At 43.2% G+C, this 25,232-nt stretch overlaps 1 pseudogene; it reads right to left on the bottom strand.

Moving 5' to 3' along the window:
- Positions 1-266: 266 nt before the first annotated feature.
- Positions 267-22,772, bottom strand: LOC125397685 (uncharacterized; annotated as a pseudogene).
- Between the last annotated feature and the right edge of the window lie 2,460 nt (positions 22,773-25,232).

Genomic DNA, 25,232 nt, shown 5'->3' with positions numbered 1-25,232 from the left:
ACCGAGAGAAAGACAAGAGTTAAGCCTGAGCCCCAAGATGAGAGACAGCACAGCTTGACTTTAGGCATGTAAGAAGGCAGGCACTGCACAGTGGGACAATTACAAACAATCTGGACAGAAGCCTTGCAGGAGCTTTAGACAAGATGTGAGTATGGACATGGGACGAGCAGAGAGCAGAAATGAGACATTGGCCTTCCTAGCACAGAGTTGGTCGCTGTGATAAAAACCAGTCTTTTGATTCTGCAAAGACACCTTTATTGAGATGCTGGCTTCTGTCCTAGGGCAATCCTGGACTCAGCTGTAGGGAAGATGGTGAGTCAGGGAGGGGTCTGGTTTGCTCTGTAGTTAGCTGCGTTTCATTGTTCTCTTTATCCAAGATAGGAAACTTGACACTCTGGTGAAGACTCTTGGAGGTGAACCATCAGTGTGTCCAAAGTAGACAATGCCTGCAGCTGAATTTTTACACACGAGAGGTCCTCCAGAATCTCCCTGTGAATGGAGAAAGGTCACAGAAGACTAAGCTGTTGTTCACCCTAGTCCCAACCGCTCTCTCACATCAAGGCTCCTCTCCAAGGAGTATGACTTGTGTGCTCTGCTTATGGAAGATCGGAGGGCAGGCCTGGGGCCGCTGGGCTTCCCACTCTGACATAGACAGGGTTACTGCTTCACTTCCACCAGAACCAGGCCTCTGTCCTCTCACCTCGTCTGTGATCCACTCCCTATGAGGGTGTGTGGGACCCTCAGCTCCAGGCAATTGTTTAAGAACATGGGGACAGGTGAGTGAGACTGATGGCAGCATAGAGGACCAGACCATTGACAAATGTGGGTGCCTGCTCTGAGGTAATGACACACACAGGGCACACTGCTTTCTAAAGCCTGGGCCTGGGAGTCAGGAGGACTATGCACTCCTGTTTTATACCAACTGTCTTCATTGAAGCTCCTTGTCAGCTCTGAGGGCCTAGTTAGTTGCTGGTTACTGCTGTTTCCATGGAGAAAGATCAAAACAAAGAGTTCCTTGAAACTTGCTCTCTGGGTTTCAGATTGCTTTTCCCTCCCACAGAACACAAAGAAGTTGAAAATCAAACTTACATAAAAGGAAGCTCTCTTGATCTTTGGGTCTCCCACACACATTTCAATGGCTTTGTTGTAACCATCTAGGTACTGGGACTCACACTCCTGATCCTTCTGGACTGTCAGCTCCACCTCTTGTAGGGTATTTGGGAATTTATCCTTCGGGGCCAACTGTCCCCAACCAGCCACATAGCACACGTCCCCTGGCTTCACATGGACCTTGCTACTAGGTAAGTTGAGAGGCCTCACAGCTTTAGTCATCTTGGCCTTCCTCTCCAGCTGTGGGGGAAGAAGCAGGAGAGAGCAGCTCAGTCAGGAGCCTGGGCCCCTTTCTGAATCAGGATGGCAGGGAAGGAAGGAACAGAATGAGAGCAGGAGAGGAGGGGCAATCCCTGAGCAAGCAAAGCACAGGAAGCTATGGGGACAGTTCTCACCTTTAAGAGCATGATGTCATTGGAGCTATCCTGAGGATTATAGGCTGGGTGTGGGATGGCTTTAGCCACAGCAATGATCTGCTGGGTCTTCTCCTGGATCTTGATGTTGTGGGCTCCTAGAGTGACTTTCATTGAGTTGTAGAGAGCAGAGTGCAGATGAGAGATGTGGAGTGAGAGGGGTGAGAGAGGACACAGTCCAGGAGCTGTAAGAGACTGGGTGGGCATGGTGGGGCTCTAACTGAGGTGACTTGAGGAGACAGGAGCATCTCAGGGTTTGACGTGCTCCTCTTTACTTCACAAGGACATTAAACTACTGGGAATATTTTTGCCTCTCAGCAATATTCCAAAGTTCACATTGCCTCTTAATGTGTCCGTTCAACCGCAGCCACTGCTTTGGTCTGACCAGTGTAGTTGTTTTCAGCTCTAGTGTGCTGCTGCCTCTGACCTCTCATTCTTTGTCCTCAATGTTATCCTGTTGTCAGACTTCTGTTGTCACAGCCTGCCCGCTAGTGAGCTCTCACAGGAGCAGCCACAAGTAGAGGATGGAAACTCCTGTTGGGGTCTCAGAAAGCATGACCTAGCTCCTTCTCCTCACCTTCCCTTGCAGTGAGCAGCTGTCAGCACGAAGTTGTCTTTTACCAAGAAGCCTCCACAGCGACTCCTGTTCTCATTATCGTGGACGGATGCAATAAATGCCATGTAGGGGTGGGAGTGGGGCTTGATCTCATGGCCCCCGATGATCTCCTCTGAAAGAAAAGGCTTTATGGAGTGTCTGGGAGCAGCAGATGAGATGAGGAGGGAAGACGTTTGAGGGGTAAAGGGGTGAGATCTGCAGTTCCTCAAACTGTTTAAGACAGAATCCTTTGCACATTGAACAATATTTGCTCAATCTTTAGCCTTAGTGCCCTGTTCTGAGGAGAGGTGGGTAGCACTTGCCCTCCAGTCCCTACTTTACAAATACATGGAGGGACAAAATCTCTATCTTCATGATGCCAGTAACCACGCAGATACTGGGTGGCTTCCCTTCAGCCTTTCTTTGCTACTGAGTCTCCCCAACTCTAATATACTCCTTGTTATAATTTTCTTACTGTTTACCCCCAAGAGCTATGGAGGAGGGTTTTCTAAAATTCTCTTATTCTGATGCCCACCATATCTTGTATTTTCAGTGAATGATTAGCTGCATTGATGAGTGGCTACTACTTACCTTTATAAATACTGGTTCAGAACTCATGGGATCCAGAACCTGGGAGACATTAGAAGGGTGTTCTGGCAAAAATGGGAATAGATGATAACCACAAAGAAGTGGAGAAGCCAACCAACACCAGACTGCAAAAGTAGTGGAGGGTGCAATGCTGGCAACTTGTCACCCTGGGCCTCTTTCTTCAGCAGCCTAAGCGTGAAGGTTACTAAATATTCTTGAGTTGGTGGCCTTACCCCTATTACTGGCTGATTGTTAAAGCTGCCCTGGGTCTGGGTTCAGGTGGTTAATGTACTTTTTAGTATTATTGCATTCTCTGCCACTTCTCTTTTTAAGGATGATCCACTCTCCAGGTGACAAAAAGAGCAGGGAGAAGCTAGTTGTAGGGCCTGGTCTCCCCTTACTCCCTGGGGTGTGTCTCAAGGACAGTTTGGTCTGCCAGCTAAAGCCTCCTGCTGTCCCTGTGTTCTCTCTGCCATAGCCTGGTGATTTAGCTGTAGGGCATTGTTCATCTTTGGTATGATAATTTCCTGTCGCTGCTCTCTGCCCCCAACCCCCTGCCCAGGAAGGAGTCCCAACAGCTCTAGGTCCCATACAGCGCCAGTTCCCCTATGGCGCCAGTTTCCCCTCTGCCTGGGAGGGAATTCCTTTACTGGGGCCAGGGTATATTAGCTTTGCATTAAGCTGAATAAAGTGGCATTCGGTGATCTCTTGTCGAATGACCCTGGTCTTTTGTGTCTTTGTTCAATCTCCAGGCCTTTGCCCAAACTCGCATAAGGTAGGCTCGACCCGTACCGAGAAGGTAACAGCAGATTCGGGTGTTACACTAGTGCCCACCATGTCTTCTAAGACACTTCTCCAGACCTAGTTGAGAATCTAGCCAGGTCTGAGTATGGAATGTGACCTTAGGTTTAGAAAGCTCCTGGTTGAGTGCAGGAGGTTCTTGACTAGAAGTGGGCAGAAACTCCACAGAGGTATTATGGGATGGCACCTCTACAACCGGGGTGTTCACTCACCTGCACCAGATCCAAGAGGCAGAAGAAAGGTCAGGAGAATCAGGACTGCTGCCATCTTCCCAGGAAGGCTCTCAGGTGGAGGAGGGCAGAGTGGACACAGCCCTTGAAGGATGAAGGAGGTGAGCGCTCAGTGATCTCACAGGCCTTTTAAACCTGTGCACCTCTGCTCTGATTGGCTACAGTACTTAAGGACATTTTCTGGTTTGGGTAAAAGTGTCAGTATCACCGCATTGACACGAGCTAAGCTGGGATAAAGACCAAGAGAGCAGACGGTGTGGAAACTGTGGTTGAGAGGCCCTGAGAACCCAGGAAGTCCAGTGTTTACATTGAACCCAAGAATGTACTTTCTTACTTCTTATATTCTTTTGCATCCTGTAAGATCTCTTTTGGTTTCTTTCTTTCTTTCCATTTTAAATAATACAGACAACCAGTTAACCCTGAAACAGTTAGAGCACTACAAATACATAGACAAAGTTGTACACTATTTAGTGAAGTTTTCAGTATGTCATCTCATTGATCTCTCAGACTTCTGATCACACTATGGTACCAGCAGTCGAAATAGTCTGATGAATTAATCTTAACTCAGTTTGTCTCTCCTAAACTGCTAGGATGTCAAAGAGATATTTCAATGTTTTCCCTGTGGCCAATGAACATGTCTTACATACATAATTAAGTATAATAACCAATCACAGCAACATGTATCAGTTACCTGTTTACTATGTATTGGCATCTATCCCTAAGCAGGGATTGAATTTAAAGGTTAGTAAGATAAGTTTGGCCTTGACTTTCCTGCTGAGGACTGCAGTGGCACTTTCTACAAAATTTCCTGGGATTTTATGTAGATAAATGAGGACCTTGGTAAAATCTTGAGTGTTTATTTAGTGGACTGAATCTGGAAGTGAAACAGTTAGGGATCCAGCCCTTGAAAAGGTTCATATAGACTAGAATGAGCTGAGGATCTGAGCTTAAAACACAAAACGGTTAGAGCTGTGTGAGATCAACTGTAGGAGGTGATGCAGGCTGGCCTTGCTCTGACAACAGGTGTGTGTGTGTGTGTGTGTGTGTGTGTGTGTAATCACACATATCCAGATAATCACAGAGCAACCAGATTCTGCTAACCCCCACGGATTTATGTTTTTCAAATATTTTTGAATTTTTTCTTTCATATTTTTATGCATAGAGGCTTTCTTATCTCAGTTCTGAACTTCTGTCCTAATATTATTAATCGGATCTAAATTACTCATCCAGACCATATGCCGTAACCTTTTGGCATTTCTGGACCACAGTGAAGGAATAATGGCTTTGGGTTGCACATTACTATATAAGCTCTATTGAAAATAGATATTTACTTCCTGAAAAGGAACCATATCTAAATGACACAATATTTGCACATACAAGTATGCAACAAAATGCTTACAGAATATAATAATCTTAATTGTATGGTACCCATCTGGAGGGAATCTTTTAAAACTATGGAGCAGGCGCCAATGTGGTAATATCTAATAAAGAAATTGAACACAATTAAATAGCAGGATGTATTTTAGCATTTTTTCATCCTAAAAGTAAGGAGAACAGTGGTGGCACAGCCCTTTTAATCCCAGCATTCGACAGGCAAAGGTAGACATATCTCTGTGAGTTCAAGGCCAGCCTGGTCTACAGAGTGAGTTCCAGGACACACAAGGCTACACAGAGAAACCCAGTCTCCGAAAAAGAAAAAAGAACAAAGGAAAGACCAAACAAACTAAAACAGTGAATGAGGACAACAAGACCTTTGTAGGCTATGGGGCACAGCTTTTGAAAAACAATTGGACTTGTTGGACACAACTAGTTTGATAGACATAGCTCCAATCTCAGTGAATCCCTGAGATGGGGTGAGATATGTAGACTCTAATTTTACTGTTAGTGTGGTTAACACTTGGAATTAATAGAAAAATTGAAATATAATCATATCATCAGCTATTATCCCTCTAAATCCTCCCAGGTTGCTTCATCCCCTTCAGATTCAAGGCCTCTTAATCTTTAGTGAGCATTCTCTCTCTTTCTCTAAACATACAAGGAGATAAAAATACTAATCCAGCTGATAGAGTTGGTTTATTATTGCTGGAGCACATATTTCTTTTTAGGTCTGACCACTGGGATTGGATAACCATTAGGGGACTCACCTTTGAGGAAGACTATTTCTCCTCTCAGCACTTTATAATTGCCTGTTGCTCTTCATCTTGGAATGGAGTCCTTGATATTTTTCTCCAAACACTTTAGAAGCTCAGTTGGTGTTGTCATTGTTCAAATCTTGTTTGAGCAATCGTATTGTTGAGATTTCACAGGTATAGTTTCTTTGTCATATCTAAAGGATAATTGCATCAAGGATTTAACTATTGATTGTGTGTATGTGTCTGTGTTTGTGTTGGGGCATGTGCATGTGAGTACACACGCCCTTGGAGGCTGGAGGAGCTGAGGTTACAAGTGTTATGAGACATTCAACATGGGTGCTCAGAACTGAACTTGGGCCCTCAGCAAGAGCAGTCCCTACCATTAAGACATCGGGGCCATCTCTCCAGGCCTGCACGCTCAGTTACTGAGACCTGTGGCTCACAAGTGTAGGTGCTATGAAAAGCTGATGGTGTGAATCCAGTGTGACTGTGAAGGGTGAGCTCTCATCTGAGAAGGTCCTGTAAGAGGCCCATGAATGTAGAGAAGGTCCTGTAAGAGGCCCATGAATGTAGAGAAGGTCCTGTAAGAGGCCCATAAGTGTCGAGAAGGGACATGATCAAAAATATTCTTAGGTTGAATGAAGAATTGCAGTTCTAGGCATTTCCAATTGACAATCAGCAGGTAACAGTGGCAGATAACATGTACGCTGACGAAAAACGAACTTGTGATTATACCAAAAAAGTGACATTATTTCTGGAAATCTTGATATCTATTTTCAGATTCTCTGTCAAATATGGTAGCAAGGATATGTCACTGTTTACAGAACCATGTTCAGCTGCATTGAAATGCTAATATATGCCTTAATTTGTGCTTACCATAATTCCATCTTCACCTGAAGCACTTATGGTGTGAAGCATGGTATTGACAGGTTGGTTTACCCGTTAATGATGCAATGAACAGTCAAATCCACTAAAAGGTCAATCTGTGATTATGTTTTCATTCCGACGTTCTGGCATAAATATTGTTTACAACACTAGATGTACCTTGACATATTTTGATAATGTACACAGCACGACCATTTTACTTCTGAAACGTAAGTTTCACTATAGCTAGCATAAATACTTCTTGGGAATTTCTGTCATTGGAGATGATTTAATTCCTTGCTCCTTATGAAACGCAGTCCTGAAAATGATTTATATGATGTTACCATTTTAAATCATTTTGCATTAAATTTTTTAGTACTTATTTTTTTCTTTGACTTCATACATGGATTCAATGTATTTTGGTTATTCTTGACCATAGTTGTTTCCTCTCAAACTCCATCATTCCCAGTGAGGCCTTCTTCTCTGCGCATAAATTTTCTTGATGACCTCTGCAAGGACACACCAATAAACATGCTTTTAGTGTAGTAGTTGTACTGTAATCTCCCCAGCGCTGGATTAAAGGCTTTCTCCACCACGGCCAGCCTGGGTCTGTGTATGTGACCTCCCATCTCTGGGCATCAGCAGAAGTTGTACTAGTAAGGTTGATTATGGACGAAAGACACCACATCCATATATTCTTCCACTACCCCCCTACAAATATCCTTATCTAGTGTCTCAATGGCACTAAAGAAGCCATTTCTTCAGTCAAGTTACCTCCAGCATCACTACCTGTAATCAACATGGTAGACTGGGCTCTATTTAGCGTTAGCACGACCACCAATCCTCAAAGAGTAGAATTTACAATTAGTGGTTCTGGTCTTCAAACTTCTCTGGATAGATTTTTTTTTGAGTTTCTTCAATTCACTTGGGAATAATCTGGATGAAACAGAATGAATTCAGTAATAAATATTCCTCACTCCATATAACATACCAAATATGAAATTTTATTTTACATTGCTTATAGACTCACTATTAAAAATAGCTTTCAGAGTTTATTTTGTATTGTTCTTTTCAATATAACCACATAACCACATGTCTAGCTGTTTGCCACAGAGCTGAGCTAACTGACTGTGCTTGGTACTGTTTGTCAACTCAATACAAACTAGAAACACCTGGGAAGAGAAGCCCCCAGTTCAAGATTGTGTCCATTAGATAGACTATGGGCGTGTTTGTAGGGGTACTTTCTTGGTTGCTAATGGATGAAGTTGGGCCTATCCCACTATGGGTAGGGCTATTCATGGGCAGAAGGTCCTGGGTTGGATAAGAAAGCAGATAAACATGAGCCTGGAAGCACTCCAGCAGGCAGCCTTCCTCCGAGGTTCCTGCCTCTGCTCCTGCTTGAGCTCCTGCCTGCCCTGACTTCCATCAGTGATGGAGTGCACATGGGACATGTGAGCCAAATCAACCCTTTCCTGGCCAAGTGCTTTCTTTGGGACAGTAACAGAATGTAACTAGAACAAGTGTAACTATCTTTTTAAATATGTGGTGCTTGTGTGTACACATGTATGTCAGTGTATGTGTCCCTGTGCCAGTATAACTGCAGAGGGAGATGTCAGGATCCTCTATTGTTTTCTGTCTCACTCCTTTGAGATAGGGTCCCTCCCTGAACCTGAACAGACTGTTTTGTTGAGGCTGGTAGCAGCAAGCATCAGCAGGCTTTCTGTGTCTGCACTGATGATGCAGGCCCATCAGCCCCACTCAGCATGTGTTATGTGAGTGCTGGGATCTGAACTCTGATTATCCTTCCTGTTCAGTTAGTGCTCTTACCCATTGAGCCACATCCTTATCAGCCTAAATAGAAATATAAGTGCTTTTGTTATTAAGAAGACATCCTTTTCAGTTCCACTGTTTGTCCTTGTGTCACCATCCTTGACAGCTGCTGATTTGGTAGCATTGTTTTCATATAATGCCTTTTCTGTTACCACTTTTGTGAACTCTCATAAGTTCCCAAAAGCCTTGTATTTACCTGACAAAAAAGTTGCTGTCTGCCCCCTTTCCGTTGAGCAATCTTCTCCCTTTTTGGGATTGTATTAAATTCTATCATAGTATAGAAGCCATGCTGCAATTAAAAATAATAATAAATATGAAACTATACTTATTTTTATTTTGAAAATTGAAAATAAAATAGAAAAGAAGACTTGAGTACTTAGAGGATTAGCTGCAGATGCAGCAAGAATTGACAGCTGAGTATTAGAATGGTGACTAGGTGGTGGTGTGGAGGCAAAGCTGAGATGTGTGTGTGTTCTCAATGATCAAAAAAAAATGCTTGCATCTTTTCTAAATTCCATTACATACCCATTGTCTGTAATGTAGATTAAACCATCATAGTGTGCTCTATGTTTCATTTATTAAAGTCATACATGAAAGTATGTAGGGTCCTGTTGAACTATCTGCAGTTGGACATAAAACACTGGCAGCATCACACTGAAGTCAGGCATGTTTCATAATAGCAGGAGCACACATATATCCATTTTGCACAGCACTGGAACATGTTGTCATCTACAAACTTTATGATCAAGAGTCATACATTATAGTCACACACACAGAGAGAGAGAGAGAGAGAGAGAGAGAGAGAGAGAGAGAGAGAGAGAGGAAGGCATGGCAGAGAGAAAGAGAGAGAACTGGTAATGGTGTAAGTCAACCGCCCCAGCAATGGACTTGCTCCACCAAAGTCACATTTCATAACATCCAAAAACAGCATCATCAACAAGGACCCAGGTTCTCAAATACACGAACCTAGGGAGGATGTCGTCACTAAAAACCACCACAGAAGGTGGCATGGGACACAGATACGGAACAGAAACTCTATATTCCCTAAGTCCACAGAAAATTGGGATGAAAGATTTATGACATTTAATAGGACAATGGAGGTATGTATTCCTCCAGTATGTATTCCCCAGAACGAACCAGAAGACCTTGTGTTCTTGTGTCTGCTCTGTGTCCTTCAGGGGTGTCTTACAATTTCCTCTCTGGCTTGCTGATTTGCAATGGCCTGGAGGAGCAGAGAAGTTGTGTTTTGGGAAGTAGCAGCACTTCTTCTCCCAGGTACAGAACAATCAGTACAGATGTTAGGGGAGCAGAGGGAGCTCCCTGCTATGGTCAGGGCTGGGAGATACTTCCATAGAGCAGAGGAATCTGAAGCAGTCTGTATTTAAGGAATTTACTACCTCTGAATCTACTCCAGTATGTGCTCAAGGGAGCAATGCAGGTGGCTTTGAACACCTTCATCATGCAGCTGTGGGAAGGGCCCAGAGTTTCTCTACAGGGGGAGTCAGAGCATTGGCACATCTGTTTGTGTGATGCCACCAAGTTACTGACTGGAGATTAGATGACATTGGGGTCTGTTCTTCAGGGAATCCCAGGCTAAGTTCAGTCTAACCGCAGCATGGTTCATACTGTTTGTCAGGTCAGTTACTACCTATTGTAAGGAATTATTGTATCTCCTCTCTAATGGATACACAATAACGGTTTTCAAAGATATAGAACCATCTCCTCAAAGTAAATATGACATCTGAACTGAATACATTTGTGATTGTATGATATTTAGCACACATTTTCTTTGAATCTGCAATCTTCTTTGTATTTGCTGTCTCTAAAGGAGCTGGGTCCTTAGTCTGTCCCAGAGCAGGGCTTGTTTTCCAGTTCTTGATCAGAAACTGTGTACCACCTCTATCTCTTCCTATATAAAAGCATATATTTGAAGCTTGCCTGATCCAAAGGGAGATTTTACTTCATCTCCCAGAAAAATGTGATACTTTGTCTGTTTGGGACAGGGAGCCATTAGGCAGTATCTACCAGCCATGCTGTCTGTTAAGTGTCAGACAGGACAGGACCCTGAGCCAAAGCTGCTTGGAGTTTTATGTTTAAGTTAATTTAAATTTTTTATTTGCTTGTTTTGATACAACATCTCTGTCTGTAACTGTGACTGGGCTTGTTCTCAGAGATCTGCCTGCCTCTGCCTCCCAAGGACTAGATTAAGGCATGAGCAACCGTGCCTGGCAACTTGAATTTTTTTTCTTAATAATGTTAGACCAACAAAGAAAGACTTTAATTTAACAAGAAGCCACACATTCAGGCTACTTTCTGAATCTCATCTCAAGAACTTCCTAACAATGAGAAGCCCAGTGAGCCTTAGGAACTATGGATGCAGCAGTAACCAAGAATGTCAAAATATCACATGTACTTCGCCACACATTTTTTTCATTTTTCTTTATTTCACAACCTCTTGATTCACATTTAATTCTGCTACTGAATTATTTTTTTCTATTTCTGAATTATACTTCTGAATATGCGCGTCTCATAGGATTTAAACCTTCATACTGGTTCTGTATCTGTTACCTTTAAAATAATACAGCAAGGCCATCTTAGTTGTGTTGTTCTCTACCTACTGCCCACTCCCGGGTGTGGGGGAAATGCCAATTTTCTGAAAAATGTCCCAGTAGACGCTAACTGCCTAAAGTCATTTACAAACCTGGCCTCCATGGACCCTCTGTCATGCCACTTCTGCCCTGGACCTTTTTCAATCCCCTCCCTGTCAGGTTGTGGTTGAGGCTGACACCACAGATCTGAGGCCCTAATGAAAAGAACCACACGTGGATTTGGGTGTCCTAGGTAGGGTAATAAGAGGTAGAGACATGAAAAGATTAGCATGGAGTATAAAGCATAGAAGTTGATAGAGTCTCAGAGAAGGCATAAAAAAGAAGGGGTGGGGCTAAGAGGCTGGAGGAACTTGGCCTTGTTTTCAGAGCAGGATAATGAAACTGTTCTAGATGAGAAAGAAGGGATACTGAAATTGTTGTCACCTTAATCGTGATGCTGTGGAACAGCAATACTCTGCGCAGGAAGGTCCATCCACAGAGACCTCAGCTCTGTCTCCCCATCTTCGGGACCCATGGTGCTTTCCCTCTCCTTTCTTTCGTATGAAACAGAAGAAGAAAGAGATTCACCTTGAGCCCAAAGACAAGAGACACCAGAGCTCGGCTTTAGGCCTGTCACAAGGGCAGGCACTGCATAGCAAAAGCTGTGTAAAAAAAAAAAGGAGCTGCACAGTGGCCTAGTCTGAGCTTTGGGCAAGGTGTGTGTATTTTATTGCAGCGGAGCAGAGAGCAGAAGTGTGGCATTGGCCTGCCTAGCACAGAGTTGGTCACTGTGGTATGAAACCAGGCTTCTGATTCTGCAAAGAGAAACGTATTGAGTTTCTGGCCTCTGTCCTAGGACAATCCTGGACTCAGCTGTAAGGAAGATGGTGAGTCAGGGAGGGGCCTACTTTGCTCTGCAGTTAGCTGTGTATGTCACTTCCTTTATCCAGGAGAAGAAATGTGACCCTCTGGTGAAGATTCTTAGAGTTGAATTATGAATATGTCCAAAGGAGACGATGCCTGCAGCTGCTTTTTCACGCAGGAGAGGCCCTCCAGCATCCCCCTGGAAATAGAGAGGGGCCACAGGGGACTACGCTGATTTCACAACAGTCCCCATTCCGCCATGAAGCATAACTGGTGTGGTCTGTGTGAGGGAGATCCGAGGGCAGGCCAGGGGATCCTGGCTTCCCACTCTGATTGTGGCCAGCGTTACTTACTGCTTCTCCTCCCTCCTGAGCCCTGCCTCTGTCCTCTCTCCAAGTCTGATCCACTCTCTATGAAGGTTTGTGGGACCCTCAGCTCCAAACTGTTGTTTAGAATTATGGACAGGTGGTTGAGCCTCGTGTGAGTGTGGAGAACAAGGTCATTGACAAAAGTGGGTGCCTGCTCTGAGGAGACCCCAGCTTGTGGTAATGACACAGACAGGGAGTTCAGCTTTCGGGTGTCAAGAGAACTGTGCAAATCCTGCTGTACCGGCTGCCTTCACAGTGGTTCCTTGTCAGCTCTGAGGTTCGAACTAGTTACTGGTTACTGCTGTGTCCAGAAAGAAAAATCACAGTGGGCAAAGGAGTCCCTAATGCTTGGTCTCTAGCTACCAGATTACTTTTCTCATCCCATAGATCCCAGTGAGGAAGACAATCCAACTCACCCTAAAGGAAGTACATTTGATTTTTGGGTCCCCACACAGATCTCAATGCTTTTCTTGTAATAGCCTTGAAAACAAGAGTCACACTCCTGGTCCTTCTGTGCTATCAGCTACACCTCTGGTGTTGTATTTGTAGAGATGCCTTTTGAGGCCATCTTTTCCCCAACCTGCCAATGAGCACACATCCCCTGGGTTCACATGGACTTTGCACCTGGGCAGGCTGAGGGACCTCACAGCATTAGTCCTTAGGGCCTTCCTCTCCAACTGTGGGAAGAAGGAAGAGTGCGGCTCATTGACTACTGGGCTGAGACACCAGGATGGAAGAGAAGAAAGGGGCGTGGTGAGAACAGGAGGAGCAATCCCTGGACAGGATGGGGGCTCTTCTCACCTTTAAAAGCATGATGTCATTTGTGATATGTTCTGGATTGAAATCCAGATGGTGAATGACTTTTGTCACAGGGAAGATCTGCTGGGTCTCCTCTTTGATCTTGATGTCGTGGGCTCCTAGAGTGACTTTCATTGAGCTGCAGAGAGCAGAGTGGAGATGAGAGATGTGGGCTGAGAGGGGACACGGTCCAGTAGCTGTAAGAGGCTGGGTGGGCAAGGTGGAGCTCTAGCTGAGGAGACTTGAAGAGACTGAAGGGTCTCAGGGTGTGACCTACTGCTCTTTGTCTTCTCATGAACACTAGACTCCTGAGGGTTCACTTTTGATTCTAAGCAATATTCCAAAGTTTACATTGACTCTGAATGTGTACTTTCAACCACAGCCACTGCTGTAGTCTGACCAGTGTAGTTGCTTTCAACTCAACTGTGCTGCAGCCTCTGACCTCTCACCCTTTGACCTCAAAGTTTCCCTGTGGTCAGACTTCCATTGTCACAGCCCTGCCCTCTAGAGAGCTCTCAGAGGAGCAGCCACAAGCAGAGGATGGAAACTCCTGTTGGGGGTCTCAGAAAGCATGGACCAGCTGCTTCTCCTCACCTTCCCCTGCAGTGAGCAGCTGTCAGCACGAAGTTGTCTTTTACCAGGAAGCCTCCACAGCAACCTTTGTTTCCAAGAGATGCAATAAATGCCATGTAGGGGTGGGAGTGGGGCTTGACCTCATGGCCCCTGGTGATCTCCTCTGAAAGAAAAGGCAGAATATGGGGTGTCTGGGAGCAGTAGATGAGGTCAGGAGGGTGAGGTAATGGGATCTGCAGCTCCCCAAGATGTTGTAGACTGAGTTCCTTATACATAGAATAATCTTTGCAGAATCCTATGCATCAGGACCCTCCTCTGAAAAGGGGTGGCCAGCACTCATCCTCCAGGCCCTGCTTTACAAATGCATGGAGGGACAAGCTCTAAATTCATGAGGCTACACTAAGGGAATCCTGGGTGAATTGCCTTCGTCTGTTCTTTCTTACTGCATCTCTCCAACCCTCTGTTGTCTTGATTGGTTGTCATGTTTTCAAATTTAACCCCATGTCCGATAAGGTGGATCTTTTAAAACTCTCCTATTCTGGTGCCCAACACATTGTGGGTTCTCAATAAATGCTTTTGGCTGCATGAATGAATGAATGACTTCTAGTTAGCTGCAGGGCTAGTAGTTCAGAACTCATGGGATTCAGGGCCCTGGGGCCATTGGAGTTGTGTGCTGCCAGACAGGAACAGCCACTCTGCCTGCCTTTTTCCTGTCCACCTCAACAGCTTAGGGCTCTAATGAGGTACATTGAAACCTACAGCCTCTTAGGGTTTCTGACTTTTCTCCCCCTTCCACACACTGCTTTCCAGAACCAAAGAAGATCATGCATGTGGAACTATTAGAATATATAGAATTTAATAATTTTTAAAGTATTACATTTTTGTGAATCCAAATATAGATGCATTTTTGCCACATTGACCTATCTATTCAAATGAGAGAAGAAGGTGAAATAGGAATCTACTGTGTACCTGATTGAAAACCAGGGATCTCCAAAAATTGGTTGAAAATGAAGAAACATTCTTCTAACCTAGTTTCCCTTGGATCCCTCTGGTTCAAAAACTGCTGACCCCATGTGGCCAGCAGAGGAAAGCAGAGTTTCCAAGCTGAGCCAGGGTTATTGAGTACCAGGAGGTCATTGTAGAGCCTCTCCATGGAAGACTTGGATTGGAACACGGCTCAGTCAGATTGGTCTAGTTGGGAGGGATGAGCATCAGGTGACTGGCAGCCCAAGTCCAGCTGGACTAAGAAGTAAAGGAGACTGCAAGTGTTTGGAACTTGTAGGTAGATGAGTGAAAGCCCGGCTTAAATCAGGATTGGGGAAGTGGGGCTGGAACAGAACTACTGGAAAATAGAGGGAGTCAGATGGAAAGTCAGCAAGGGGTACAGGAGTTGACTGAGCTCTGCATTGGGCAGGGAATGTGACCTAAGTGTGTCAGGGGCCATCAGAGGGATGTCTCAACCTTCTAGACTGTACACAGTTCATGTGGCGCATGTACCTTGCCCTGCTAGAAGGGGGGGGGGGGAGAGTTCCTGGAAACAGGAAAATGAATCCCAAGGCCTTCTAAATTTCCAGAGTACAATTTCCATTCAGCGCAATGCCTTCTTAGATTCCCTGGAAAATGCTGGAGACTTGATGAAGGTAGCCTAGAGAAATTAGGGATTTCCTAGTCCCGGACAGTTTCATTTCTGGAGGGCTAAGGGTGAAAAGAAATGACTGAGTGTAGGACATCTCAGTGGTGCTGTAGACTTCTGCTTGTGTTGTAAGGAAGCTGATCTTGGACTTCGGGGTAGTAAAATATGTGTATGGTTGGATGTCATGACACAAATCTTTAATCCCAGCCCTGGGGAAGCAGAGGCAGGTAGATCTCAGTGAGTTTAAGGTCAGGCTGGACTACAGAACAAATACCTTGCCAGTCTGAGCTATATAGTGACATCCCATGTCAAAACTGAAAACAAACTAGCCACTTTGTGATCCTCGTCCTGCATGGGTGATACACACGTAGGAATTATCTGCCCTGAAGCTTCATTAGGTGGAGGAGAAAAGAAGAAAAAGGAAGGAAGCAAAGCCCAGGACTGACAGGAGACAGCTACCTGGACAATCTAGGTGCTCAAGAAAGTGGATCAAGCAATAAAAAACCTCAGTTCTACTCACTATGGAGATGAATTGATTATGATCCCCACTCCATGTGGATCTTGTCTATGTCCAGGCAAGCTAGTCAGGTAGAGCTGATTTTACCACTTGTTAGATGGGCTTCATGCTTCTTTTTATCCACGGTGGAAAGTAGGAGACCTTAGTGTAGAAGTCCGGAGAAGTGCTCTCATAGTCTCTCTAGGATAAAACTCCATAAGCTCTGTTGTCACACATGAGCAGTCCTGCTTTACCAACACAGCTTTATGATTTTAAGTGATTTTTGAATTTCCTCCCCTCATACTTGATGTCCATAGATGCGTTCTTGTCCTCGTTGCTAACTGCAGTTTGGATATTAATTAGATCTAAATTAATCATCTGGTACATGGGTTGGAACTTTTATCATTTCTGTGCCACAGTAAGGGATAACTGTTTTGGGATACACATTACAATACAAGCTATAATAAAAATTGATAATTCCTCCCTGAAAAGGAACCATATATAAATGATACATTATCTGCACACATAGGTAGGCAACAAAATCTTTACGGAATATAAAGATGTTAATGATATACTACCAATTTAGAGGTAATCTTTTTAAAGCACGGATCGGGCTTCAATTTAGTGATGTCTTAAAAAGTTATTGAACATATCTAAGTAATAGGATTTGTTTTAGTGTGCTATCATCCTAAAAGTAAGGAGAGCAGTGGTGGCACACCCCTTGTATCCCAGCACTCAGGGGGTAGATGTAGACATAGCTCAGTGAGATAAAGACCAGCCTGGTCGGCAGAGTGAGTTTCAGGACAGCAAAGTATACACAGAGAAGCACTGTTGAAGAAAAGAAAAAAAAAGAATAAAAGAAAGAACAAACAAACAAAAACAGTGTAAGTTATTGGACATAGCTTTTGAGGAACAAATGGACTTGTTGGACACAACTGACTTGACAGATGTAGCTCTGATCTAAGTGAATTTCTGAGATGGGGTGAGATATTTTGGTTCTGATTTTACTGTTAGTGTGCTTAACACTTTGAACTAATAGAAAAATTAAAATGTAACCATAGCATTAGCCATTATCCCTCTAACTCCTTCCAGGTTTCTCCATGGCCTTCAGATTCGAAGCCTCTTATTCTTTAATAACAATTCTCTCTCTTTCTTTCTCTCAACATACACGGTGATGAAAATATAAATCCAGCTTAAAGAGTCAGTTTATTATTGTCTGAATTCATATTTCTTTTAGGTCTGACCACTTGGGATTGGATAACCAATAGGGGGGCTCATCTTTGGGGAAGATTATTTCTCCCTCTGTCTGTACTTTATAATTGCCTGTTGCTCTTTATTTTGGAATGGGTCCCTTGCTTTTTCCTCAACCACTTTGGAAGTTCAACTGGTGTTGTCATTGTTCAGGTCTTATTTGAACATCATATTGCTGAGATTTTACAAGTGTAGTCTCTTTGTCACATATAAAGGATAATTATATGAAGGATTTTTAACTCTTGATTATGGTTATGTATGTGTCTGTGTTTGTCCATGTGCATGTGAGTACGCATGCCCCTGGAGGCCAGAGGAACTGAGGTTACAAGTGTTATGAGACATTCAACATGGTGCTCAGAACTGAACTTAAGGCCTCTGCAAGAGCAGTCTCTACCATTAAGATGTCTGAACCATCTTCCCAGGTCTGCATGCTCAGTCCCTGAGACCTGTGACTCACAAGTGTAGGTGCTATGAAAAGCTGATGGCATGAATCCAGTGTGACTGTGAAGGGTGAGGTCTCATCTCTGAGAAGGTCCTATGAAAGGCCCATAAATGTCAAGAACGAACGTAATCGGAATATTTTTAGGTTGAATGAAGGATTGCAATTCTAGACATTTCCAATTGAAAATCAGCAGATAACAGTGGCAGAAAACATATATGCTAATGAAAAATGGACTTGTGATTATACCAAAATAGTGACATTATTTCTGGAAATCTTCATATCTGTTTTCAAATTCTCTGTCAAATATAATAGCAAGGCTATGTCACTTTTCACACAAACATATTGAGCTAGGTTGAAATGCATGCAGTTATTGGAGTTAAGTTGAACTTACAATAGTTCCATCTATACCTGTAGCACTTACAGTGTGAACCAAGGTGTTTAAGGTTTGTTTTTCCCATTAAAGATGAAAAGAGCAGTCAAATCCACTAAAAGGTCAATCTGTGATTAGGTTTTCATTCCCAAGTTCTGGCATAAATATTGTTTACAACACCGAACATAACTTGACAATGTTTTGGTAATGTCCTTAGCTTGGCCATCTTACCTCTGAAATGTAAATGATTTCATCATAGTTAGCATGAACACATTTCAGGAATTCCTAGCACTGGAAATGCTTTAATCCCTTGTCCCTTATGAAATTCAATACTGACAATAATCTATATAAAGTCACCCAATTTTTTAATGATTTTGCATTAAATGTCCTTTTAGAGCTTGCTTTTTCTTCTTTAACAATATCATATATGTACTCAATGTATTTTGGGCATTTTAGCCCAAGATGATCATCCTCTCTCATACCCCACTATTCCCACTGAGACATTCTTCTCCACTCCTAACTTTTCTTGGTGTCCTCTCAAAGACACATATTAAGCATGAGTGATGTAGATGGACCTTCTGTTATGTGTTATTTTCATTGGTTAATAAAGAGACTGCCTTGGCCCTCTGATAGGACAGAAAATTAGATAGGCGGAGTAAACAGAACAGAATGCTGGGAAGGGAGCAATGAGGCAGATGCCATGGAACCAGCCACCAGGTCAGACATTCTGAATCTTTCCGGGTAAGCCACCACCTCGTGGTGCTACACAGATTATTAGAAATGGGTTAATCAAGATGTGAGAGTTAGCCAGTAACTAACTCTCTAAAGATAATGAGCCAGGCAGTGTTTAAATGAATACAATTTGTGTGTTGTTATTTCCGGCTAAGCTAGCCGTGCGGGAGCAGGGTGGGACGAAAAGCAGGCCTGCCCTCAGCTCCTCACTATACATGAGGTGGTATAGTAATTTCACTGTCTTCTCTAAATTTTACATGTTCCTCTATTTTTATTTTGATTTACATTTTTATTTTATATTTATTTGTTCATTCATTCATTTATTTTTGAGACAGGGTTTGTCTGTGTAGCCATGGCAGTTATGGAATTTGCTCTGTAGACCATGCTACGCTTGATCTCAGAAATCCAGCTGCCTCTGCTTGAAAGCACTGGGATTAAAGGCTTTCTCCACCACTGCCGGGTTGGGTCTGTCTCTTTGAACTACCATCTCTGGGCATCAGTACCAGCTGTACTAGTTAAAATCAGAAACGTTGACCAATGGAATCGAATCAAAGACCTGGATATTAACTCACAAACCTATGAACACCTGAATTTTGACAAGGGAGCTAAAAGTATACAATGGAAGAAAGAAAGAAAGAAAGAAAGAAAGAAAGAAAGAAAGAAAGAAAGAAAGAAAGAAAGAAAGAAAGAAAGAGAGAAACAAAGAAAGAAAGCATCTTCAACAAATGGTGCTGGCATAACTGGATGTCAACCTGTAGAAGAATGAAAATATATCCATATCTATCACCATGCACAAAACTCAAATCCAAATGGATTAAAGACCTCAATATAAATCTGGCCACACTGAACCTGATAGAAGAGAAAGTGGGAAGTAGACTGCAACACTTGAGCACAGGAGACCACTTTCTACATATAACCCCAGTAGCACAGACAACAAGAGCAACAGTGAATAAATGGGACCACCTGAAACTGAGAAGCTTCTGTAAAGCAAAGGACACTGTCATTAAGACAAAAAGGCATCCTACTGAATGGGAGAAGATCTTCACCAACATCACATCAGACAAAGGTCTGATCTCCAAAATATGTAAAGAACTCAAGAAACTGGACATGAAAATTCTAATTAACCCAATTAAAAAATGGGTACTAAACTGAAAAGAGAATCTCAGCAGATGAATCTCGAATGGCCAAAAGACACTTAAGGTCAAGTTCAACTTCCTTAGCAATCAGGGAAATGCAAATCAAAACAACTTTGAGATACCATCTTACACCTGTCAGAATAGCTAAAATCAAAAACACCAATGAAAACCTATGCAGGAGAGGATGTGGAGCAACGGAAACACTCATCCATTGCTGGTGGGAATGCAAACTTGTGCAGCCACTTTGGAAATCAGTGTGGCAGTTTCTCAGGAAATTGGGAATCAATCTACCTCAGGATCCAGCAATACCACTCTTGGGAATATACCCAAGAGATGCCCTATCATACTACCAAAACATTTGTTCAACTATGTTCATAGCAACATTATTTGTAATAACCACAACCTGGAAACAACCTAGATGCCCCTCAGTGGAAGAATGAATAAAGAAAGTGTGGAATATATACACATTAGAGTACTACTCAGAGGTAAAAAATAATGACATTTTGAATTTTGCATGCAAATGGATGGAAATAGAAAACACTATCCTGAGTGAGATAACCCAGACCCAAAAAGATGAATATGGTATGTATTCACTCATTAGTGGACTCTAGTCATAAACAAAGGACATTAAGCCTAGAGAAGCCAAATAACAAGGTGAACCCAAAGAAAAACATATATAGATCCTCTTGGAAATTGGAAGCAAACAAGATTTCCGGACAAAAGTTGGGAGCATAGGGGGAGGGGTGGGGATGAGGGAAGGGAGAGGGGGAGAGAGAACTGAAAAGAAAAACAGTGGAGAGTGCTTGGGGGAGTGGGAGGGTAGAGATGGAGGAAAGGCAGGTATAGGAGCAGGGAAGAAGATATCTACTTTAAGGGAGCCATTTTAGGGTAGGCAAGAGACTTGGCTCTAGAAGGGATCCCAGGTGTCCACGGGGATGTCCCCAGCTAGGTCCTTGGGCAGCTGAGTAGAGGGTTGCCTAAACTGGCCTTTCCCCACTAACACATTCATGATTATTTTGAAATATCACCATAGAGTCTTCGTCCAGCGATGGATGGAGATAGAAACAAAGTCCCTCATCAGAGCAAGGTCCGCCAAGGTCCAGTTGAAGAGCAGAAGGAGGGAGAAGATGAGCAAGGAAGTCTGGACCATGAGGGGTTGGTCCACCCATTGAGACAGTATGCCTGTTCTAATGGGAGCTCACCAAATCCAGCTAGACCAGGTCTGAATGAGCATGCGATCAAATCGGACTCTCTGAATGTAGCTGAAATGGGGGGCTGATTGAGAAGCCATTGATAAAGGCACTGGGACTTGTTTCTACTGCATGTACTGCCTTTTTGGGACCCTAGTCTATTTGAATGCAAAGCTTCCTTGGCCTGGATGAGGGGGCTTGGACTTCCCAGAGGGCAGGGTTCCCTCTTAAAGAGGGAGGGAATGGAGGAGGCTGAGTGGGGGAGAGGGAGGAGAATAGGAGGAAGAAAGGAAGTGTAAATTTTTGAATGGAAAAAATAAATAATAATAATAAAGAAAAACACTTCTATAATTTCCACATGCCCATTAGAATATATTTACATAGCATTTTACAATGACAATAAACATGCCATTTCTTCAGTGATGTTGGTTCCATCATCACTAATGGTAATCAAAATGGCAGGTTGGGTTTTATTTAGCATCAGCACTGCCATCAATCTCTAAAGAATGAGATTTAAAATGAGTGATTCTGTACTTCAAATTTCTTTGGATAATTTTTTTCAATTTCCTAAATTCACTTGGTTATAATCTGGTTAGACCAAATGAGTATAGTAATAAATATTCCTTACTCCTTAGAGTCTGTCAGATCTGAGACGCTATTTGTACACTTCTTAGTGGACTCACTGTAGACAAATGGTCATCAGGGTTGGTTTTGTTTTGTTCTTTTAAATTTAACCACATAACCACATGTCTAGCTGTTTACCACAGAGCTGAGCTAACTGACTGTGCTGGGTACTATTTGTCAACTCGACACAAACTAGAAACACCTGGGAAGAGAAGCCCCCAGTTCAAGATTGTGTCCATTAGATAGACTATGGGCGTGTTTGAGGGGGTACTTTCTTGGTTGCTAATGGATGGAGCCGGGACAACCCACTCTGGGTAGGGCTATTCATGGGCAGGAGGTCCTGGGTTGGTTAAGAAAGCAGATGAACATGAGCCTGGAAGCACTCCAGCAGGCAGCCTTCCTCCAAGGTTCCTGTCTCTGCTTCCTGCTTGAGCTCCTACCTGCCCTGACTTCCATCAGTGATGGAGTGCAGGTGGGACATGTGAGCCAAATCAACCCTTTCCTGGCCAAGCACTTTGGGACAGTGTTTTTATCACAGAAACAGAACATAACTAGAACAGATGTGACTATCTTTTTAAATCTGTGGTGCTTGTGTTTAAACATGTATGTCAGTGTATGTGTCCCTGTGCCTGTATAAGAGCAGAGGAAGATGTCAGGGTCCTCTACTGTTTTCTGTCTCACTCCTTTGACATGGGGTCCCTCCCTGAACCTGAACAGACTGTTTTGTTGAGGCTGGTAGCAGCAAGCATCTGCAGTCTTCCTGACTCCGCACTGAGGATACAGGCCCATCAGCCCCACTCAGCATCTTTTATGTGGGTTCTGGAATCTGAATTCAGATTCTCCTTCTTGTTCAGCTAGTGTTCTTAACCACTGAGCCACACCCTCAGCACCCTGGATTGAAACATAAGTGCTTTTGTTATTGAGAAGACATCCTTCTCAGTTCCACTGCTTTGTCCTTGACTCACCATCCTTGACAGTTGCTGTGTTAAGTAGCACGGTTTGCATATAGTGCCTTTTCTGTTATCACCTTTGTGAACACTTGCAAATCCCCTAAGGTTGAACAGAGTCTTGTATTTGCCTGACAAAAAATAAGTGTCTTTCATCTTTTAACTCACTCTTTTGGGGGAGTATTATGTTCTATCATGGTATAGAAGTTATGCTGAAAATAAAAATAATAATAAATAAGGAACTATGTTTTTATCATGAGTATTGAAAAGAAAATAGAAAGCAAGGCTTGAATATCTCCACGTCTCAACTGCAGATGCAGCTGAAAGTGACAGCTGGTGTAAGAATGGTGGCTGGTGGTGGAGTGTGAGGCAAGGCTGAGGTGTGTGTGTCTTAATGATCAGAAAAGAATGCTTGCTTGTTTTATACATACCATTAAACACCCATTATTTGTAATGTAGATTAAAATATCATGGATAAGCTCTATGTTTCATTGAATAAGTCACCAGGAATATATGAAGGTATGATAGTGCCAGTTTGACTGTCTACAGTTAGAACATAAAACACTGGCGGCATCACGCTGAAGCCAGGCATGGTTAACAATAGCAAGAGCACACATACATTCATTATGCACAGCACTGGAACAAGTTGTCACCTACAAACTTCAAATTGAAAAGTGATACACTAAGTTATACACACACACAAAAACACACACAGAAAAGTGTAGCAGAGAGAGGGAGAGAGAGAGAGAGAGAGAGAGAGAGAGAGAGAGAGAGAGAGAGAGAGAGAATTGGTAATGGTGTGAGTCAAAGCCTGCCCCAGCAATGGACTTGCTCCACAAATGCCATATTTCCTAACATCCCCCAAATAACATCATAAACTCAGAGCCAGGTGGTCAAATACATGAGCCTAGGGTCATCCTCACTTAAAAACATCACAGAAGGTGGCATGGGACACAAATACAGAACAGAAACTCTATATTCTCTAAATCCACAGAAAATGGTGCTGGAAGATGTCTGATGTCTGACAGGACAACAAAGGTATACCAGCAAGTATTCCCCTGGGGCAAGAGGGACCACTTATTTTTCCAGCTACATGGAACCAAAATAATCACATGGAAATTGTATAAATTATATCACTACTTGGCCCATTAGCTCTAGCTTCTTATTGGCTTGTACTTACCTATTAATTTAACCCATATGCATTAATCTGTGCATAGCCACATGGTAGTGGCTTACCAGATAAACTTCCTTCCCTCATTTGTCTCCAGCGAGGGAGGGAGGGGGGCTCCATGGCTTCTCCCTGACTCTGTCTTCTTCCTCCCAGCATTCAGTTTAGTTTTCCCTGTCTAGCTCTGTTCTACCCTATCAGGCCAAGCCAGTTTTCTTTATTCATTAATGGTAACCACATCATATAGACAGGAATCCCACATCATTTCCCAGCACGAACCAGAAGACCTGTGTTCTTGTGTCTGCTTTGTGTCCTTCAAGGACGTCTTACAGTTTTCTATCTGGCTTGCTGAATTGCAATGGCCTGGAGGAGCAGAGAACTTGGGTCTTGGGGAGTTGAAGCATTACCTCTCCCAGGTACAGAACATCAGTACAGATGTTAGGGGAGCAGAGGGAGCTCTATACCAACGGTCAGGGCTGAGAGACACTTCCATAGAGCAGAGAAATCTGAAGCAGTCTGTGTTTAAGGCATTTACTGCCTCTGAATCTACTCCAATATGTGCTCAAGGGAGTAAAGCAAGGGGGCTTTGAACTCCTTCACCATGCATCTGTGTGAGGAGCCCAAAGTTTCTCTGCATGGGGAGTCAGAGCATGGGCTCATCTGTTTGTGGGATGTCACCAAGTTAATGACTGGAGATTAGATGATATTGAGGTCAGTTCTTCAGGGAATCCCAGGCTAAGTTCAGCCTCACCCCAACATGGTTCATACTGTTTGTCAGGTCAGTTACTACCTATTTAGGGAATTGTTTTATCCCCTCTCTAATGGATTCACAATAATGGTTTTCAGAGTTATTTGAAGCCTAAAACCCATCTCTTCAAATAAATATGACTTCTAAACTGAATACATATATGACCATATGCTTTCAAACACATGTTTCTTTGATTCTGCACTCTTCTTTGTTTTTGTTGTCTCTAAAGGAGCTGGGTCCTTAGTCTGTTTCCAGGGCAGGGTTTGCTTTCCAGTTCCCAATCAGAAACTGTGTGCCACCTACATCTCTTCCTATAAAAAACTTTGTCTTTGAAAGCTGCCTGATTCAGAGCAAGATTTTACTCTATCTCCCAGGAGAATGTGACGCTCTATCTATTTGGGATAGGGAGTCATTAAGTTGTGGCTACCAGTCATACTATCTGTTAAGCGTCTGACAAGACAGAACCCTGAGCCAAGGCTGCTTGGAGTTTTGTGTTTATTTAAGTTAATTTAATAAGTTTTATTAGTTTATTTTGAGAGTCTCTCTCTACAGCCTTGTCTGGCCTTGGAGTCATAGATCTGCCTGCCTCTGCCTCTCACGTGCTTGATTAAGGCATGAAAAATTGTACCTGGCAGCTTGGATTTTTTGTTTAGCAATGTGAGTCCAATGTAGGAAAACTTTTATATGACAAAAAAACCACACATTCATCAACAGTCTCATTCCCAGAACTTCCTATAAAAG

The sequence above is a fragment of the Myodes glareolus genome, chromosome 12 (genome assembly GCF_982192425.1).
Source record: "Myodes glareolus chromosome 12, mMyoGla1.1, whole genome shotgun sequence".
Lineage (NCBI taxonomy): Eukaryota > Metazoa > Chordata > Mammalia > Rodentia > Cricetidae > Myodes > Myodes glareolus.
The sequence above is the reverse complement of the archived record's forward strand: the minus strand, read 5'-3'. Positions and strand labels throughout refer to the sequence as shown.